Genomic DNA, 15353 nt, shown 5'->3' with positions numbered 1-15353 from the left:
CCTCGACCTGCTGGCCACGCTTCTTTTGATGCAGCCCAGGAGACGATTGGCCTTCTGGGCTGTGAGCGCACATTGCTGGCTCATGTCCAGCTTTTCATCCACTAGTACCCCCAAGTCCTTCTCTGCCTGGCTGCTCTCAATCCCTTCATCCCCCAACCTGTAGTGACGCCAGGGGTTGCCTCGGCCCAGGTGCAGGAGTCTGCACTTGGCCTTGTTCATAAATAATATATAAATATTTCCTACCAGAAGAGTAATATGTATCTGACAACAGCAGTAATATATTGTAGTTATCTAGACTACCTGAAAAGTTATAGGCATCTTATTGTTCTTTGGACATGTACTGCTGAGTATAGCACTGCTGTACTTTGAAAAGTGAGTCAGTGATAATGACATCATGGGGTTCCATATTTATCCTTCTCTCAAAGCCTTCCATAACACATTTGTTTTCTTAGTAAGTCAAAGGGTGATTTCTATGTTTGTTAGCCCTGCAGTTTTGACCTAAGGTCTGAAAAACAAACCACACACTTATCTGTTCATCTTGGAATCAGGGATTACTGGACAATTATATGCTGGTGATGCATTAGACAGAAAATTATATAGGATAGTTTTGAATAGTTGCTTTGTTTTAGCAACATTAGCAAAAGTAAAATTTATTAAACCCTAAAATTAGAGAGAAGTATTATTTTTAATGTGTTCCACTGGTTATATTTTCTACAGTAAAATGAGCATTACAAAGTTGACTTATTTTGCTAAGAAAAAAAGAAAGTTTTTCTAATGTTATAGAATTAGTTATGAAAATAGTTATGTTATTACTAGATTCAAGTAACTTAATCATTTGTGGTTTACAGATATTTTGTTGAGTATTTAGTTTTTAAATGGAAATTTTCCTGAAAGCCGCATCAAAAATTTTCACAAACTATTCTTTAATCAGAGATTTTTAACTAAATCAATTGTTTATTTTTTGCTATTTATAATATAATATTTTTCCTCTGTAAAATGTTTTGGTTGTCCACTGAGGAAGAAAAAACATCATTACATTTAAATAACCAAACAACGCGTGATAATAACAATGCCTAATGAAAAAACTTGTTTCGTATGATTTTGAGATCTATCCTTTTGCTTAAATGCTTTTGAGAACTGAATTCCAGTTCAAATTGTAGAATGCAGGGAATGGAATACTGCAAGGAAGTGCATGGAAAAATTGAAGACAATGAATATATACTTTTACTGATTAAATGGGTAAGGAACATCATTGTTGTTAGGAATGACTAGTTGTGTGCATAGCTCTGAGAGTGTTGCGAATATAGGAAACAACTAAAGACTCGAATGGACTAGTATTTCATTCTCAAACTATAACATTGATCTTCATACTATGTGACAGGGAATATTTAATTTTTTTTTTTTTTTTGCATTAAATAGCCTCACAGAGAATCAAAGAACTCCACACAGAATTAAGAAGACAGTCTCAAACCACAGTTTAAGCACTACCATTTCCCTCCTTATAAAAAAATAATAATTATAAAAAAAAAAAATCTGTCTTGAGGGATCAGAACATGCAAGGTAAACAAACATGTGGGAAGGAATCTTTTCCACATGAAACAAAGGGAAGTGAATAGGAAACTGTTCAGTAAGGTGAAGAATATAGGCAAGGGTCAGCCAGAATCATTTCAGTATTACTAATAACTTATCTTTCAAGATAGATGTCTGAAATGAGTGATTAAGCCAACATTGACAACAGAGAGATTCTATAAAGAGAACTATAAAGTTTCCTTGCAACTGCCAGCTGGTTAAATAAACATTTTCCCCTCTCCTTGATTTATATCCCACTTCCATATATGTAACCAAAGAAAGAAAATACAGGGCATTACTTTTGTAATGTTGTCTCCTGTATTTTCCCTTTCACTTTTTCTCAAAATCTGTAATCTTTACTGTGCATGTTATGCACCTCAGATTATAAAACTTCTTTGAAATATACCTTTTTTGTGATACACATACTTCAACCATTATACATTTTCTGTAACCTTTTGTTTTAGCTTACCCATGCTGTTTTGTTCCACATTCTACTTCTTATGAACACATATGTCAAAAGTCAAAAATATATTAAAAAAAAAAAAAAGGTTTAATACAATCTAGTCTAATCAAATTGGGGCTTGGAAACAAAGAATACAGGCTACACCTACAACAGAGAATATTTTGTCTTGGAAGGCAATGAGTCAGAAAATCACAGTCAATTCAACATGAACTCACAGAGCAATCCTGCGGCTAGCAAGGCTGATATGATCCCTGGGTATATGAAAAGGAGTTGCAGAACAAAAACGGTGAGGTGACCTTGATTCTATGCACAGCACTGGCTATGCTGATACTCAAATATTTTATCAGAGTCTTCTGTTCAAACTTCAGGAAGTTTGTATGAATTAAAAAAGAATTGAAAAAGTCCTCAAATTATTCTGTTGCTGGAAATATAACCCTGAGATTAATACATTCAGTCTTTTCAGTCAGTCAAGGGAAAATCAAGGTGCAATGTGATGACCGATATACATGGCAAATATAATTGAGATTGGGGAGGTTTTTTTATCCATGAGAGAAAACAATCATAATGGTCTTTTCTATCCCAAGACTAACTGTCTGTGCCTACACTGCTTCTAAATTATTTTTTTAAGCTCCTAGCTCTCTCCAGCTGACCAAATAATATCTTCATTCCTCCGTGCAGGACACATCTCCAGCTGATAAGCTAATATCTTGTGCTGTTTTGAATTCTTGAAAATGAATTCCTTATTTTTAAATTAGGGGAGGTAGTGTCCTGTTTCCAGTAAAGTTCCATAAGACTATCATTCCTTATTTTCCTATTAAGTTAGAATAAAGAATGTATCCACATAACAGTCATGAACAGGTAAACTTTTTACAGCACCGTTACCTATACTTTTATTAAATACAAATTTGAATTTTAGAAATGTTCTTTAAAAGTTGGGTTTCCTTCTTGACAGATTTCTGTTTGATGCAGTATCTTAAATTCAGCGTAAAACAAATAAGTTATTATTTCTTTATGATTAATATCTTTGGTGGAGCACCAAATTATTCTACACATATAACCTTAATTATGTTATGATTCCAGGTACATTTCATATGAGAGGTTATAATACCTGTTTGATGATAATTTTTACACAGTAAATGTAAAGAATAACTGATACGGACTGTCATAAAGTCAAATTAGAAGTCCACTTAGAAGACATTTAAATCAACTATTTCCTTCATCATTCTTCCATTTTCTGAAAATGCTAGGAAAACAAATTCTGATGTAATATTTTTATTGTAAATTTTATTCACTTTCTCCAAGTTCTTTCACTTTCAACAAAGGAAAAGAGAAGATAAAAGTAGGCCTATGTAGATATAGAGCAAATGAGATATCTATCCCATCTCACAAAAAGTCAAATCCTGCTAGGTATTAGGAATGGGATACTATCATCAACCCTACATCCCTTTATTTTCAAAATCATGATGTTAAGAACTTGTTATCCAACTTAAAATACTGTTTCCCATATCCAAAGGACTATTTGTTCTGTGGAAATGGAAATGAAATTGCAATTTTCCTTATTCCTGAAATATGCCTAAATAAACTCATTTATAAAATCTTCTTGGAGAGCTCTTGCCCAGCAAAGAATATTCTAACAACAGAATATTTGTATAGACCAAGAAAGACTGATAAAGGTTCTTGAACAGTAAAACAACGAGACATTTGCAATCATGACTGCGAGATCAGAAGTGAACCTGCTGAAAAGTCAAAATGCCCTTCTGCAGCTTGCAGGTTACCTTTTAAACTTACATAACCAAAAGGAAAAAAAATTGCTCTGGGACCTAAGAGTAGTGAACCGTTTGTGCACCACTTATTTCTTTGTTTCAGTCCTTCCTCCATGATAGGGTTTCCAAGAATTACTTTTATAGTCTCATTTCAGATCTGAGCATCAATTGTCTTGAGATACCACCATATGTATCTTTGTCCTTATTTCAGGAGAGAGACTTGTTTTATTTAATAATTTGTATATGGAGTATTTAAATCTTTATGGTAAGCCAAGTCAATCAGGAAATAATCAAGAAGAAAAATAGTAAGACCACCACTAAACAAGTTTATCTTTTAGTGAAGAGAATACTTAAAAAAACCATAAAAGAATTATATGTTTTTTTTTCCAAAATGAGGGTAAAAAATTCTTTGAGAACAATAAATTTTTCCAGATGTAGTTTATAGGAAGAATGAGCATAAGACTCAGGGAAACAGTAAGTACTAGAAAGGTTGTGAATACCAGGTTTCACTATGTTTTTATTGAGTGCTGGCAATATTTGGATCATTTGGACTTTAAATATTAGTATCATTATAACTGAACTAACATAATTCTTTTATCAGATTACCAATAGTTTAATTAGACTGACTGACAGTAAGGTCTTAGATATATATATAAAAGTTGTGATTCTTTAGCCCACATAAATTTCACAAGGTCTTTAGTCCTTTTTGCAAATGAGGCTATTGAAGGTTAGTTGTTGCTTGTACATGACAAATCAAATGGCAAGATCGGCAAATTTTAGCTCTGCATTTGGGAATCGCTTCAAATTTCTGTAGCGTTCCCACATACAGAGCCAGTGTTGCTGAATTCAGTAACGTGTATTCTGATGAACCTTTCTTTGGAGAGACACTAAGAGAAGGGAATAGTAGTTAGTATTATCTCCAGAGGGACTGAACTGTCTCACTGATAATGGAGTCCACAATTCTCACTCTAGGAAGGTTTTTAAGGGATCCTATTTGGAATATTCACAGATATTAGTAGATAGCATGAAAGCAAATGGTACTGACTGTAATCAAATTAATGTCAAACCTGTCATGGGAGTTTTCCTCTGTATTTCACTAAGTGCAAAATTCTGTTTGGAGAACAGAGTTCACAAAGTTTCCTCTGTGATCCAGGATTTCTCTAGAACTTTCCAGAGTTAAATATATATTCATTGCTCTTTATTTGTAAGATCTGAAATTGTTGCAGAGTATTCATGTTTTCTGTAGTTTCAGTAACTTTGATTTTTGCCTCTTCTTAAAGGAAAGATAAAAGTGCTTACAGGTTTTTATCATGGCCAGAATAATCTTCTTTGTTAATAGGTATTTGAATACCTTTTATAGACCACAAGAGCTAGTTCAGCCCCAAGCAAACTATTTGATTGTAAGAACAGATGTTAATTTAACGATGCAGAATATTTCACAATGAACTCTTTCCCAGGCCAAAGTACAAGAATGTGAAGTAGGCAAATTTCCCAAATGAACAGGGATCGTACAAATATTTTATAATGCAAGAGAATTCTTGCCCAAAACATAGTCTTAAATGTTTTAAAAGCAGTATTATGATAAAAATTATCTGGTATGACCAATTCTTTGTCATCAACAAAAACATCATGTTGAATGCTGTCCAAAAAATTTATCTCCCATTAAAAACAAGTGCTATGCCATTAAAACAAACAAACAAACAAACCAAAAAACCTCATCACCACCCCCCCCCCCCAAAGCAACAAAACCAACAACAAAACAATGACTCTCATTAGGGTTGGCAGACTCTTAAACACAATCAGCTGATCATGTCTTCCAAAAAGGACAGTAAACTTCTGGCTTCATTTGTCTTATTTCCTGCCCTAACATCAAAGTTAACACTTCATGCAAATATCTTCTCTCACCTTTGTCATTCCTTTTTAATTAACAAGTCATGAAACACCCAATGTCAATGCTCACTCTTCTGCATGGCTGCCTAGTAGTTATCCTCTCTGATTAGGTAGACACTTGTCTCATCCAGGCTGTAAATATACAAAAGAAACTAATAGACTCTACAGTATTTACAATCATAGATTTAAAAGCAAATATACAAAACTGTCTAATACCATGAAATGAAAAATATTATGGTATAATTCCATGTAAATTATGCTGTAAAAAAAATAAAATGGAAATTGATATGATTATTGGCTTTATGCCATGAACTATATCTACAGTATCAGTTATTAAAAGAAGGTATAGGTAAAGCAAATGCTTACTAAGAAAATCATTCTCCCACTTGGCTTATGATTGTTCTGATAATGAAGTCATTAATTAGCAAAATTTGGAGAAGCATTATGTCCTTTCAATAGTGCAGAATCTAATCTCACTATTTAGACAGCTGTGCTTTGAGTTTTAGGGGGACTCTACTTCTCCTTCCCCTCTTGCCTCTTCTGTTTTCTTTATAGGAAATAAGTTAACCACTTAATAATAAGTTAATTAATAAGTTAACTTCACCTTAAGTGAAGACAGAACATATACACACACTAAATAGGAGAGGAATAGATGGCTAGAGGACTCAAGGAAGGTTTATTCTTATCTCCACATCAACAATGATGTTTTTGGTACCATGTAGACACTTAAGCACAACTTACAAAATTTTTTACTTTTTCATAAAAGTGGAAAATTGTATTGTTGATGTTTGCAGCTTGGCCATAGCAGAGCTGAATAAATAATCTTGTCATTCACTGATGTTCTGCATTTCTCTTTGTAGCAAAAGGAGTATCTTACCAACCTAGAGAGTAATTCTTCATATACTCTTTTTAGTTTTGCCACATCACCTTTGGGTACTGGTCACAAATATACATCACTGTCCATGTTTAATGTACTAAAAATGAACACAAAAAATCCCCCAACCACAAACCCCCCAAAACCCCACAGATGGGAACTTATCCTGTTCCTTCTGGGAATACTGGCTGTGAAGGGATGCTGGCTGGTCTGGAACCTCTCTTTCATGAGTTTCACGTGACGCTTTCATAAGCTGTATGTGTCTGCACTGCCAAAGAGTCCGACGGGAAGGAGTGGTCTGAAACTAATTGTCAGTACTGACGGTTCAGTTGGCATATGTAAGGTAAGCTCTCATCCTTTTGGAAATTATTCTTTTGAGGAACAGAATCACACTGTCATATTTGGAGGAACTTTCCTGCATAACAGGGCTTAGGAACCATGGAAACTGGATATTTTTGAATGATCAATTCATAAATGCTACACTGAGAAGAATTCACAGCGTGGTTATTTACTTACATGTATTGCCATACAGCTGTGATGTCATATTTATTTTTCGGTTAAATACACGTTTATTTTCAAGTTACTTATAAAGTACACCAAACAGGTATGTTGACTATATGAAAGGAGAAGAAAGGTCACAAAATCGTTGCTGTTTGCCTATTTTCCAATCTGGGATAACAAGATTCACAAGAAAAGACTGGTGAAGCCACTTCTCTCATCTGTCCTACATTACCTTTCTTTATATCTTCCTAGGTGGGAGGGAAGGGGAGGAAATTTTGCTTTGACACTTACGAGTCACATGTTCTCACAGAAGTCTTTGGCCGTAGTTTAATACTCAACACTTTCATCACCTTTCAGTTCCACGTTTTATCTTTCCTTTTCAGGTTCCTGCCCCAGTCTTATAAACCCTCTGCTGGGTGTTTTGATCTTTCTCCTTCCACACCAAGTGCTCCTTCCCGGGGGGCTAAAGGGGAGGGTAGCAATGCTGCTGCTTTTAGACAGGCTTTGCAGCACAGATTTAATCACACACGTGCTCTGCCGGAAGATCCTCCCAAGTCCATTTTAACAGCTCAGATTTTTCCCTAAACTTCTAGATAACCTTTCTTACTGACTAATTTAGATTAGACAGTGCTTTATATGTGTCTTTAATGATCAAAGTCAGACCAGAACAAAGTTTCTACAGACACCATCTATGAACTGTTTTGCATAACAAGATCCCTGGGGCAGTTTTTTAAGATATCCTTCTTTTTTGTATCCTTGAACTGCAGGTACTGTTTTGTCCTCTCAGTTACCAGCTGTGAAATTGGATGTGTGCGTCCTTAATATGTGAATGCAATTGGGCTCTTAAAGGCCTAGAATAAATGATATTAGTTGCAGCCAAAAAGACTCCAGGGTGCAAAACTGAACATAATATTTTCATACACATACAGAAAGAAACCACCCCGGGACTAGTCTCAAATGAAGAACTGTAATTGCAGAACTGAAGGAATTTAAAGCTAGCAAGGTAGCAGTGAAAGCTGATCAAATGAATTAGAAGACAACATGTAAGCATCCCAAGGCATTAAACGCTGATATTAAATCAAAGATCAAATCCAGGAAACTGGATATAAAATACAGAAGATTTTATTGTGGATTCACAGTAGAGATACCTAGAATTTTTTATTTTGAATATCCAGAGTGGTTTGAAAACTAGACATTTGTCCCCTAGGGACAGCAATAATTTGCAAAAACACAGGAGACTCAGGAATCTGTAGCCTTCTTAGAAGTTTGATTGCATCAAGAGACAGGACTTTAAAATGATTAGGTAAAGAAGGGATAGCAGTGGCATATGGTCTGTTCTGTAACTTAGTTCAGAAAAAGAAAAATCAACAATCAAATGGAAATAAAACCCCATTGGTCTATGCCATTAAAAAGAAAACCTGCTAGAAAAAAGGGTGAGATAGTAAGTCTTCTAATATTTAAAATAGAAGGAAAAATCCAAATTATACATGTCTGAAAAGATGATTGTTCTTTCATTGTTTAAGGATTGTGAGTTCAGAAGAAAACATTGTGAAAATTCATTCCTGCACCACACTCTGGTGTTCATTTCTGACTAAGCTGAATCACATAAAAAATGGTATTTTAATTTTTCCATATTTAAATAAATACTGATAATATCAGTTTCAAGAATGAAGGGGCTGGTTGATAATTTTCACCTTAGTAAATGCTATAGGAGGAAAAAAAAGAAAAGGTGGAGTAAATGACTATGAGTAATTTTTGGTTTTCAAACAAGTTATCTTTAATGAATCAATAAAGACAACAACCATGCCGGTAAATTCTGCCTATACGTATTTATTCCTACAATGTGTCAGTACAAAATCTAATAAATGAGACATATACAGACAATTTCTTTAATAATATGAGAGCAACAGGTTCACTGATGTTAGTGTTAGCCTAAATATAAAAAGCTCTCAAATAGGCAGAGACAAAATAAACATAAACACAGACAGAAGTGAGAAAGCAATCAGAATAGTTTACTCATAAGGAAATTTGAAAGAATACTTTATAAATGAAATTATTTACAACTAGTGCATTAAGATATTAATTTATTTTCTTCTTTAAAATAAATCATGGCAACAAAAAAATGATTGATTTTGTTTCCAGTATGATTTCAACAAAGACAGTACAAACAAGTAGCTATAACATACCTGGTAGTTTACTCTGAATTTGGGGAAAAAAGCTCCATCTGTCAAAGGATTTTAAAATCCTGAGAAGGAGGAAGTAAAATGGTAGGTTGTATAAGAAAGATACTCAGAAGTGAGGTCAAAGTTACCTATGAACAAGAACAGAAACAGCCACACAGGAACTGGCCATGGGAGGCAATATCAGGTAAGAAGCATCTGTATTTTTTTTTCAAACATTATACAGGAAGAAATAGTTCCTAAATACAGTAAGACATAGAAACTGATTATCTCTGGAGATGAAGTGTGCATTGCATTAGACTGGGGGAGGGGGAGAAGTAAAAAAAAAAAAAAAAAAAAAAATCTGGAATTTAAGAGTTTTGTAAAGAGTTAATGCTCTGTTTAACAGGAAAAAAAAAATCAGTTTTATAGTGTCTGAAGGCAAATAATGTCTATATTTGAATTTGAAAACTTTTGTCAACTTTCTATCTGCACTATAACCTACTTGAATTTAAAGCAGTACTGCAACTAAGAAAAATCCCTAGAGAAAATGATTCCTAGTCTTAGAAGGTAATACCTTTTCCTGTAATTAGTTCATGCTTTGAAATCACTCAGAATCTCAGGACTGCAGCTTCAGGCCTGTGCTATTATTTAAAAAAAAAAAAAAAGTATTCTATTTATTAGGGACTGAACTGGAAGTTCAACTAAAAATCCCCTGATAGCAATTTAGTTGCCCCACACCCAAACAAACCTGGTGTTTCCAGCTGCAAGTAAGTGCACGCATAAGGAAACATTTACAAGTGAATATGGAAATAATGAGTTCCTTAGGGAATACTGCAGATTTTTGCACAACATCACTAACACACATTTAAAGTTTCACACCTAGTTCCTGATGGACTGTCTCAGTCACCATCAATCTCTATTTTACTTTCCTCCACTATGGTATCTACGCAGTGATGTCTCACCCACTTCAGTTACATACTGTTTCTCCTCAAACTACAGGGCATGCCAAAAAAGAACAACAAAAGATACACCGCTTTTTTGTGTCGCGTACCAAACTTCTCAGAAAATCTGTTTGCTTATAAACTAGCATAAAAGTGTCCCTTCTGATTTATTTTAGTCAGTGAACATGTGTATTCAATGGTTTAAATGCACAGGAAGAGAGGCTCCGACTCAACTTACACAAGACAGCTAAAAGGGCAAACAATAGGAAGAAAAAAAAAAAGAAAAACCACACAAAAGCAAAATGGCTGCATCTGAACCACACTTTGGAGCACTGCCACTTTCATCAACATTTACCTTGGGTGCCCCTTGGGTGCACACCAGGCTGGTGAGATGGGGTTCATCTTTCCCCCCATGCATGGAGTCAAGTGGGAAGGGGATTGGAGTGCCTGGGCTGGGAGGAAGCCTGCACCGCGCAGGTGAGCGCCGAAATCTGGGCCACTGGGGACCAGCATTTCTGTGCACCAAGTCACACTCTTGTATTTCCAGCCTAGGTCTGACATCCAGATTAAATTCTGCATCTGGGTGACCATTCTTTATCATAATGAAACGGAAAGGAACGTCATGCTGCTGGCTCAGTTATGCCTTTTGTAAGCATCAAGTTATTTCTAACAAGTACAAATTTCACTGGTTTTATATCAATCTGTTAGTAATGCTGAGCACTCTGAATTTCTAATTTGAATCAGATGCTGGTATAAGTCATACTTTCTGCATGCTTTTTACCTACTATACGTTTTTTTTCCTTATTGCTCTAAGGCCTTACAAAAATATTTAACTACTTTAAAAGAAATATCATTTTAGTAGAGTGAAAAAATAATTTTCTTCCTGGGTGGTTCTGGTGGAAGATTTTAATAAGCAGTCTTCACACACAAATATGGTACTACCGTTCCTAATGTAAGACATTATATTTTATTGATTTTTCATGAAAATAAAGCCGAACACCTTGTTTGGCGAATTTTGCTTTTAGTTTATATTTCTTAATTGCTTTTTCCTGAGGTAGAGAAAAGGCATTGCAAAGTGTCCTGGTTTTGGTTGGGATAGAGTTAATTTTCTTCCTAGTAGCTGGTACAGTGCTGTGTTTTGGATTTAGGACCAGAACAAAGTTGATAACACAACAATGTTTTAGTTGTTGCTAAGTAGTGCTTACACTAGCCAAGGACTTTTCAGCTGCCCATGCTCTACCGACTGAGAAGGCTGGAGGTGCACAAGAAGCTGGGAGGGGGCACAGCCAGGACAGCTGACCCCAACTGGCCCAAGGGACATTCCATACCATGTGACGTCATGCTCAGTACATAAACTGGGGAAAGCTGGCCGGGGGGGCCGCTGCTCGGGGACTGGCTAGGCATCAGTCGGTGGGTGGTGAGCAATTGCATTTTGTATCACTTGCTTTGTAAATTATTATTATTATTATTATTATTTTATTTTTTATTTTATTTCTATTATTAAACTGTTTTTATCTCAACCCATGAGTTTTCTCACTTTTACTCTTCCAATTCCCCACCGTGGGGGGCGGGGAATGAGTGAGCGGCTGTGTGGTGCTCAGTTGCCAACTGAGGTTAAACCACAGCACAAAGTTAGTTACATTTTTGTATTTCTTTGAGATGCAGAAATAAACTATTAAATTACTTAATAATAAATATTCTATACAGTTATGTATACTTCCAAGGATACTAAAGTGTATAAACATTAATTAATCACTAATGCACACATGGAAAATATTACCCCACAATAATATTCTGCTAATTTAACAAAAAAGGAAATTGAGGTAAAAAAATTTAATCACAGAAAACAAAAATATACAAGGATCAGAATGTTCATCATTTTCTACAGATCTGTTGACATAAGTAGACTTCTTATAAGTAGACTTCTTCCCTCCTCTATAAAAATTCAATAGCTTTAATGAGGCATGGGTAAACAATAAGTAATTATGAAGTGCAAGGGAATAGTTGATCAATTGGTCAGCTGGTCAGTTGATCAGAATTTTTCAAGAATTCTTAACCATTTTTTTTTTATCATGGCAAAATAATTTTAATTTTCAAGAGACAGAAAAATGACTCTGTATTTTGAAATGAAGGCATATCCTTAACTCATTCAGTTGATTATTGTATCGTTTATTCTTTTATCCTCCAAAAAGTGTTATAAGAGTTATGCTTATCTATCTTAGTATTACCATCTTTACTTATTGTTTTCTTGAAGTAATTTAGAGCCTGTTATAAAAATAATGCATTAATATTGTTGTCCATAAAATGTACCAAAACTGTGAAATTATCATTATTATTTTGATTCTGCATTATCTGAACTTTCTCTTTTTCTTCTTTCAAATATGAAATTCCTAAGTTTGGAATGTAATGGCTATTGCCTTCTTGTTGAATTGACTTATACAAAGTTCTAAATATATCTATGATCACAATTTTATTTTCTCTCATTTTAAGAAGTTTAGATTAATGAAAGCAATTTAGGATGAAATCACAAGTCTGTGCTGTATCCTTGACAGAATAGTTAGTACCCTTCAAACCTAAAACTGGAACATAGGCAGTTCCAGACTAACTGTTTTCCTATTGCCCCAAAATATCTTAAATCAAGTCCATTTCCTCTGGGGTAGAAGAAAATACATCCATTCTGGGTTTTGCTGTTACTAAGAAATTCTGAGCAATGAAATACAAGATTTTACTTTCAATTCTGTCAATTATGAAATGGGAAGATGAATAATTTTGTGTCAGACACTATTCAGTAATGAGCCTGCCTAAGAATATTAGCTCACCAGATACTGGTCGTCAAAGAGCATGACAGCAGAATGTTCTTCGGGAAGAAAACTCAGATAGATGCAGTATGGAGTTAATGAAAATGGGAATGAGATGGGAATGTGTATGCTGGGAATATGAATAAATATTTCATGTTCTCCCCAAAGAACTATTTTTCCTTATTATTCATTTGCACTTCTGATTAGTAGCCAATTAACCTCCTCATAGTTCCCCACTCTCACTGTACAATAACTAGCTCTTGCACAAGGAAAGTTTCTGTGGTGAATACGTGCCCCCTGCCTTATTATTTTCACATTGATTATTTCAAACTAAGGTAAAAACCAAACCAAACCAAACCAAACCAACCAACCAACAACAACAAAACCAAACAAACAAACACTTCAGTAAGGAAGGCTATAACACAAAATTACAAACAGCCTTTAATATGCAAAGCAATTCAGACTACTGGCTGCCTGGGAAATGTAAATCCTTGAAAAGATGAATGCTGTTGCATTCCATAGGTGTTTTATGCTGTTGCTGATTCAGTTGACCACTGTATCTTTAAAATCTTTTTCTTTTTTTATTGATGCAAACAAATATATTTATTTTTAAGCTCAGTTGCAAGCATTTTTACCATTTACCACTCTTGGCAAATTTAGGTATTCCTGTAATTAGCTTTGTTATTGAGATAGTTGATTTAAAACTCATTATTTACAGCTGTAGGGCACAAACTGAGTAAAGCTACAAGAAAATAAATGTTATTATAATGGGGAATTTTGATCTATTGAAAATATAACGATTGAAAATATAACGATTGAAAATAGGTCCTTTCAATGCTTGAGTGACAAATTATATTTCCTTCTCTAGCTTTTGGGAGAGGACAGTAATAATTTACCTATTCTTTTGTGAAAAAAAGATAATCAGATAACACCTCTTCACTGTCCCTTATTATTGAATAAAGATGAATTTGAGAGCAGGAGATGTTTTCCCCTCCCCCTCTAGACCCTATCTTGCTAATAAATATCTACCATTACAGATGATCTAAACCTCCCTTACCAGACCAGCTTCACTAAAGTTAATTACAGCTCCTGTATTTGCAACTGTGAAATACATCTGCATTCAAAACATAACATCTATATAAGGAGTGCAATGTTCTTCAGGCAATATCCAAGTTATTTTGTATATATTTGTATTTCCATACTGTGAATGACAAATGGGTTAGCTCCACTGCTTATCTTACTAATGTGGACCCTCTTTTTAAGTCGAGTCAATTTATGAGCATTTGTGCAACAATGTCTTTTGGGATGAGCACGAACTGGGTTTTCCAGGGATATACCATGCTCTACAAACTATTCAAGCATATATTCTATTAAATATTCTATTCAGATACTTCTTTTCCCCTCAGTAGTATTGATATCAGGATGAGGAAGGAGCAGTAATGACTTCAAAGTTAAAATTTACCTAATACATTTTCCAGTTCTTTACTTAAAGTGATCTTCTATATGACTGGAAACCGGATAAGGAAAAAATCCTGAAATCAGAGTTGTTTTCCTTTTACTGTATGAGTGTGTTGAGATCCCACTGAATACCAGCCTGTCAGTCTCCACTTGCAACTTACATTTGTGCTGCAGAGAACTTCAGTGAAGTTACTGCTAGAAATTATAATAATGCAGCCTGTACTGATATTGCTCTCTGGTAGTCCCATTTCTATACTCCCCTAAGGAGAATCAGGGATATAGCTACAACTGTAGCTATATGTGCAGGAAAGAGACAAGACACTCTCTAAAACCCTTTTCTTCCCTGCTGATATCCTACCAGCAAAAAACCCCATCGTTTGTTAGAGACTTAATATAATAACCATTCTTCCTCTTCCCCTATAAATTGCCATCCTTTTAGTGCTTACTTTAATTTACTGTTCCTTGAACTTTTTGCTTCCATCTTCTTTCCCATAATTTTGGTTTTCACTGGCCTTCTGACTGCTATGCTACAGTGAGCAGAACCTGCAGCTACTGTAAACAATCCTCCCTGTGCTCTGTTTTCTCACTTTAGATGGAAGACCAAGTCAGCATTAGAAGATAAAAGAGGACAAAGAGTGGCAAGGATGACAACCAGTAAGGATAAAAGTAGTAGAGAAAAAGACAGTGAAAAAGGAATAAGATGAAGACACAAAAGAAGAGGTAGCAATTTGTGATTGAGCTGAATGACAGAGTAAGAAGACATCTCATTTTGGAAATATCTGCCAGTATTTCTGAGTGTTTTACAGAGTCGACATTTCAGTCAGATGGACAGGATTACACATGTGCGATGAAGGAAAAATCCAAGAGAAATTTCAAACTCTTTGCTCTTGATTTACACCTTAGCCATGACCATATTAAGCATAGGATAAAACCT

Source organism: Aptenodytes patagonicus, chromosome 2 (genome assembly GCF_965638725.1).
Source record: "Aptenodytes patagonicus chromosome 2, bAptPat1.pri.cur, whole genome shotgun sequence".
Classification (NCBI taxonomy): domain Eukaryota; kingdom Metazoa; phylum Chordata; class Aves; order Sphenisciformes; family Spheniscidae; genus Aptenodytes; species Aptenodytes patagonicus.
Note: the sequence above shows the minus strand (reverse complement) of the source record.